Source organism: Arachis hypogaea, chromosome 14 (genome assembly GCF_003086295.3).
Source record: "Arachis hypogaea cultivar Tifrunner chromosome 14, arahy.Tifrunner.gnm2.J5K5, whole genome shotgun sequence".
NCBI lineage: Eukaryota > Viridiplantae > Streptophyta > Magnoliopsida > Fabales > Fabaceae > Arachis > Arachis hypogaea.
This window is the reverse complement of record NC_092049.1, coordinates 100,509,711-100,516,605: the sequence shown is the minus strand read 5'-3', so window position 1 is coordinate 100,516,605 and position 6,895 is coordinate 100,509,711. Positions and strand designations below refer to the sequence as shown.

General features: G+C 34.9%; 1 long non-coding RNA gene across 3 annotated transcripts; it reads right to left on the bottom strand.

The window, feature by feature from the left end:
- Positions 1–2,943: 2,943 nt before the first annotated feature.
- On the bottom strand, positions 2,944–5,830 carry LOC140178863 (uncharacterized). Of its 3 annotated transcripts, none has more exons than XR_011871836.1 (3): positions 4,890–5,830; positions 4,552–4,773; positions 2,944–3,625 (listed from the first exon to the last, which is right to left on the bottom strand). It is a non-coding gene; the product is annotated as an uncharacterized lncRNA (long non-coding RNA). The 3 variants fall into 3 exon arrangements; XR_011871837.1 differs by having other exon boundaries at positions 4,552–4,986; positions 5,243–5,830; XR_011871835.1 differs by having other exon boundaries at positions 4,552–5,830.
- Positions 5,831–6,895: the final 1,065 nt, after the last annotated feature.

Here is a 6,895-nt window from a genome sequence, read left to right as displayed (position 1 = left end):
CAAAGTTGTTTGCTCCAATTGCAGGAATTAAGATGCTTCTTCCATAGAAGTCAGAAGTTGGTGCAGTAAAGTCACCAAGCATCTTCCTTGCATCTCCACCATTGTTATTGTTTTTGGCTGCCATCTCTACTTCTTTTTCGAAAATTTCTGTAAGGTCCTCTCCAGAGTGTTGTGCTTTAGCTTCTCTTAGCTTCCTCTTCAGAGTCCTTTCAGGTTCAGGATCAGCTTCAACAAGAATGTTCTTATCCTTGTTCCTACTCATATAAAAAAGAAGAGAACGGAAAAGAAGAGGAATCCTCTATGTCACAGTATAGAGATTTCTTTATGTGATTAGAAGAAGAGAAGAATAGGATGAAGAAGGGAGGAGAAGAAGAATTCAAACACAGAGAGAGGGGGATGGTTCGAATTTTAAGAAGAAGAGTGTTAGTAAATAAATAAAATAAATAGAAAGAGATGAGAGTTAGAGAGAGTATTCAAATTTTAATTTAAAAGAAAAGAAAAATATTTTTGTTTTTATTTTAATTATTAGTTAGAATTCTAATTTATTAGAAGAAATAAAACAAAATTAGAATTTAAAATAATTAGTTAAAAAAAGAATTTTGAAAGAGTTGTTAGTGGTTTTCAAAAATTAGAGAGAGAAAAGTAGTTAGGTGGTTTTGAAAAAAATAAGAAATAGTAAACTTTTAAAATTAAAACAAAAAGTCAAGTAGTTAATTGAAAAAGATTTGAAAATCAATTTTGAAAAGATAAGTAGTTAAAAAAAGATTTAAAATTAAGTTTTGAAAAAGATATGATTGAAATCTATTTTGAAAAAGATTTGAAAAAGAAAATAAAAAGATTTGATTTTTAAAATTAAAGTTGATTACTTGACTAACAAGAAACTAAAAGATATGATTCTAGAATTTAAAGATTGATCCTTTCTTAATAGGCAAGTAACAACTTAAAAATTTTGAATCAAAATATTAATTGTTAGCAATAAATTCGAAAATTATGAAATAAAAATAAAAAAAAAGATTTAGAAAATTAATTTTGAGATTTTCGAAAACATGAAAGAAAAATGAAACAGATTTGATTTTTGAAAAAGATTTGAAAAGAAAAAAAGTTTTAAATTGAAATTTTGACTTGACTAACAAGAAACAACCAAATTTTGAAAATTTTTTACTAAGTCAACCCAAAATTTCGAAATTTATGAGCAAAATAGGGGAAAGATATTATTTTTTATTTTTGAAATTTTAATGAGGAGAGAGAAAAATAACAAAATGACACAAGACATCAGAGATTGAAATCAAAACAACTAATGCATGCAAGAACACTTTGAATGTCAAGATGAACACCAAGAACACTTTGAAGATCATGATGAACATCAAGAACATATTTTTGAAAATTTTTAAGAAAAGAAACACATGTAAGACACCAAACTTAAAAATTTTTAATGTTTAGACACTATGAATTCGAAAATGCATATGAAAAACAACAAAAGACACAAAACAAGAAAATCACAAGATTAAATAAAGAAAATCATCAAGAACAACTTGAAGATCAAGAAAGAATACATGATGAATTTTCGAAAATTTAAGGAAAATTAAAACATGCAATTGACACCAAACTTAAAATTTGACACTAGACTCAAACAAGAAACACAAATTTTTTTTTTGGTTTTTGTTTTTTTTTTTTAATTTTTTGTATTTTTCGAAATTATTTTGGCAAAAGAAAATAAAGAGATACAAAATTTTTAATAAGAATTCCAGGATTCATGCAATGTTAGTCTAAAGTTTCGGTCCAAAAGAATTAGACATGGCCAAGTGGCAGCCAAGCTTTAGCAGAGCATCACATACAACAGCCAAATTGACGGAAACCCAAAAGGCTCTTGCAAAGATAAGTGGAACCCTTGGTCCAAAAGATTAGACATGGCTTAACAGCCAGCCAAGCTTCAACATATCTCATGAAACTCTAGAATTCGTTCTTAAAAACTCTGAAGAACATATTTCTTTTAATTTTTCAAAAATAAAAATAAAAAGCTTAAACATAAAATAAAATTACCTAATCTAAGTAACAAGATGAACCGTCAGTTGTCCAAACTCGAACAATCCAGGGCAACGGCGCCAAAAACTTGGTGTGGGAAATCGTGATTCACACTTTTCACAACTCCGCACAAATAACCAGCAAGTGCACTGGGTCGTCCAAGTAATAAACCTTACGTGAGTAAGGGTCGATCCCACGGAGATTGTCGGCTTGAAGCAAGCTATGGTCATCTTGTAAATCTCAGTCTGGTGGATTCAAATGGTTATGAGTTTTGATAATTAAAAGATAAATAAAACATAAAATAAGATAAAGGTACTTATGTAATTCATTGGTGGGAGTTTCAGATAAGCCTTTGGAGATGCTTTGTTGCTTCTGAACCTCTGCTTTCCTATTGCCTTCTTCCAATCATGTGTACTCCCTTCCATGGCAAGCTATAAGATCCTCTCGGATGAAAAATACCAGGTACAATCTCTGCACGGATCAACTGTCGGATTTCTCGTCTCGAATGAAAAATACAAAGTACAGCTACCGCACGGCTAATCATCTGTCGGTTCCCACTAGCGTCGGAATAGGACCCTTGTCCTTTTGCACACTCTTACTGCGCCAAACATTTGCAAGTTTGAAGCTCGTCACAGTCATCCCTTCCCAGATCCTACTCGGAATACCACAGACAAGGTTTAGACTTTCTGGATCTCAAGAATGGCTGCCAATTGGTTCTAGCCTCTACCACGAAGATACTAATCTCACGGACTCGGTCCGTGTATTAGAGACCCAAGAGATACGCACTCAAGCTGTTGCCCAATGACTACGTTGAGCTCAGATAGAACGGGAGTGGTTGTCAGGCACGCGTTCATAGAATTGAGAATAATGATGAGTGTCACGAATCATATCATTCTCCAGATTGAAGTACGAGTGAGTATCTTAGAATAGAATCAAGCGTGATTGAATAGAAAAACAGTAGTAATTGCATTAATTCATGAAGAACAGCAGAGCTCGACACCTTAATCTATGGGGTGTAGAAACTCTACCATAGAAAATACATAAGTGAAAATAGTCTAGGCATGGCTGAATGGCCAGCCTCTCCAAACATGAAATATGGCATAAAGCTCTTCTAAGATAATAGTAAAAAGTGCTATTTATACTAAACTAGTAACTTAGATTTACAGAAAAATAAGTAACTAAGTGCAGATAGTGCAGAAATCCACTTCTGGGACCCACTTGGTGTGTGCTTGGGCTGAGCATTGAAGCTTTCACGTGCATAGGCCATCCTTGGAGTAAAACGCCAGTTTGGGTGCCAGTTTGGGCGTTTAACTCCAGTTCTGGTGCCAGTTCTAGCGTTTTACTCCAGAAAAGGGTCTCAGGTGGGCGTTTGAACGCCAGTTTGGGCCATCAAATTTCGGGCAAAGTATGAACTATTATATATTGCTGGAAAGCCCAAGATGTTTACTTTTGAACGCAATTGAGATCGCACCAATTGGGCTTCTGTAGCTCTAGAAAATCCATTTCGAGTGCAGGAGGGTCAGAATCCAACAGCATTTGCAGTCTTTTTTCAGCCTCTGAATCAGATTTTTGCTCAAGTCCCTTAATTTCAGCCAGAAAATACCTAAAATTACATAAAAACACGCAAACTCATAGTAAAGTCCAGAAATGTGATTTTTGCATAAAAACTAATAAAAATATAATAAAAAGTAACTAAAACATACTAAAAACTATGTAAAAACAATGCCAAAAAGGGTATAAATTATCCGCTCATCATTCATCGTATTAAACTCCACACAAATTAAAACAAGTAATAACTATATATTAATTACTTTTTCCATTCTCTTTTAATTATCTGTCACTCTAAATATATTAATTCCATAATATATCCAATTGCTATAATAACTAATAATAAAACAGAACAGATACAATAGTATTCATTAACAACTTTGAAGGCTTGTCTTACTGGTTGTAGGGACAGCAGAAGCAGAAAGAAGATAAGAAGAGAAACCCAGAAAAGAGAAGTATCAATAAGAGCCTTTGAGAATTTCTGTGCATCATCTTGAATAATTGAATGATGATGGGATTGAAAAGCCACACACACACACACTAACACTAATAAATTGGATGACAAAAAAGAGCACAAATAAGCAGAGATATTAGTATAATGGTACATAGAGAAAAGCACTTACTCTTTGTGCTTAAATAGGTGGCACAATGTACTAAAATAATTTAATAAATAAATTAAATAAAATGTTTTTCTTGTAGATCCTTTGTTAAAATTATTCATATGAGTAATTTATATTAGAAAGTTAAAGAAGTTTAAAGAAGCAATTTTAAGGTATTTATTATTTAGCTAAAATTAATATCTCATTATCAAATTAGGCACATGCAAGTCTGTTCAAAGATAAAGGCACAGGCAACACAACTTAGTTGTGATAATCATTAGGCACCTACGTACATGAACTTAAGTATATCACTATGAGCATAAGATGATATCAAATTAGTCTATAAGAGTAGTAAAAGATTTGAAATGTCGAACATGGTTACCTTTAGCCTCTCAACTTTCACTGTTAGTACATCAATCTTTGTAGTGTCTTCAATAATAACCTCCTTTTCTTAGATAACCAGAGTTGCTTCGATGGTAACCTTCTTTACATTCTCTCGCTCCTTGACAAGCAGAGCAGTGGTTTCATCAAATATACCCTGCATCTCCTGTAATGAATTCTGCAGTTTCGATATCTCTTGTGCTTTGGACTCTTCGAGGTTGGTCTGCAGAATTCAACATAGTTTTCTTCCAGAGATACAGTATGCATGATTATGTAAAGATATCAAAATAACAAAGTCCACCAACTTATATCTAACTGCAAAACAAACAACACTCTGACCTGCAAACTTTTTTCTAGTTGGAGACGCCAGGTGAGTTCCTCCACCGTTTCTTAAAGTGTCATTTGCTTCTTGAAGTGCACCAGTTTCCCTTGCAGCCTAATCATGCAAATCAAAAGATATGTCAACTTAGAGTAGAAAAAAAAAAGATAAGAAGCTTAACTATTTCATTTTTAGCCATTTAAAAGACCACCAATAAGAGGAACTAAAAGATCAGGGAGCAAAGAAATGATGCTTGACATTTAGATAATGCCCATAGGGATTTGATATTCCCTTCTGTTATTCACTACAAGCTTTATTTTGCATCTATCACATGTTTCATGTACAACATAAGCACATAGTTAGAGAAACTTACCATCTTCAGTTTCCTGAGTTCACCCGGTCCTTATTATTTTATTTCAGTTCACCCAAATAAAACCCAAAAATTGCAGACTAAACAAATCCCTAGAATAAGGAAGAACTAACAAAACAGAACATCTCCCTTTTCACATTTGGATAAGAATGAAACATTAAACTAAATAAAACCCAAAAACTGGAAATGCTAAACGTGGCTGACAGTCGGCATTGACGAGTGGCGAGGAGGAGGGTTGAGAGATGGAAACGGAGGTACAACGAGTGAATGAGAGGGAGATGGTAGCACGATAACTTCAGAGAGGGAGACACAACGCGACGGGGGTTGAGCCATGGAGGGACACGGAAGGGGTGCCAACGCAGAGTTATTGGGAGTGAGAGTGATAGTGCCAGCGAAGAACGACCACTGCTCCTGCGGGAGAAGGATGGAGGAGGAGGAGAAGAGCGCTGTAGCCGGGACTCGCGAAGGTGCCATGAGAGCGACGACGAGTCCACCACCGCTGCTGCCGTCCTGCGTGTCTGCATGAGAAGGATGGAGAATGAGACTCGAATGAAGAAAATGAGGGAGAGAGGGAGGCGCTGCTGCTGCGCGTGAATTAGGGTTAGGGGGATGGTCGAATGGGGAATAAGGGTGCCTTTGAAGCGTGCCAAAAAATAACAAGAAAAAATTAAAATTTTTTTGGAATCTTTTGGCCACGCTTTTGAAGCGTGCCAAAAAAGTTACAAGAAATGGCCACGCTTTTGAAACGTTACCATAACAAAACCTTGTTGCCACGCTTTAAAAGCGTGTATGTTTCCCTCTATGGCTACGCTTTTTAAGCGTGACAAAAAAAAGCGTGGCCAAATTTCGAATCAATTGCTACTCTCATAAAAGCGTGGCCGTAGACATTTTTTGCCACGCTTTTTAAGCGTAGCAAGAAAAAAAGTGGCCAAATTTCTAATCTATCGCAACCCTCATAAAAGCGTGGCCATTGACCACTTAAAAGCGTGGCAAGAAAAAAGTGTGGCCATAGGCCTTTTTTCTTGTAGTAGAACAAGTAACAATGTAACACCCTACCGCACAGAACTTTACCCCTAGGACGTAAATCAAAGGTGGTAAAGCGCTATAACTTTTAAAAATAAAATACATACATATATAACAAGGAGAATATAGCATAGCTAGGAGCTTTGAAAGAAAATGGTCCGATCAAAACAAAATCGAAGATGCATCGCTCACGAAAAACGACAAGTCAGAAAGCTTATACAAAACCAAAAGACATATATATATATATATATATATATATATATATATATATATATATATATATATTCCAACTGATAAGTATAATCAAGTTCTAAACTTGACCTGTGAAGCAAAGGCCAACCAGAATATATATATATATACAACCCAAAAGATAGATACAAGTCCTAATTCTCCATGTCAACCTTTAGGAGGGACAAATACAGGTTTTATACAGCAGTGGAGAATAAAAGTTAAGTACATAGTATAAAAATCCCATAAAAGTAGATCTTCGCTTCTGAAAGAGTCATCCAACACGCTCAACAAGGTGCTTCGCGTCCTGCATCTGAAAAACAACATGTATGAAATGAGAACCGAAGGTTCTCAGTATGGTAAAGGTTCCCACATAGATAATATATAAGGTCCCAGAAAAGTCAG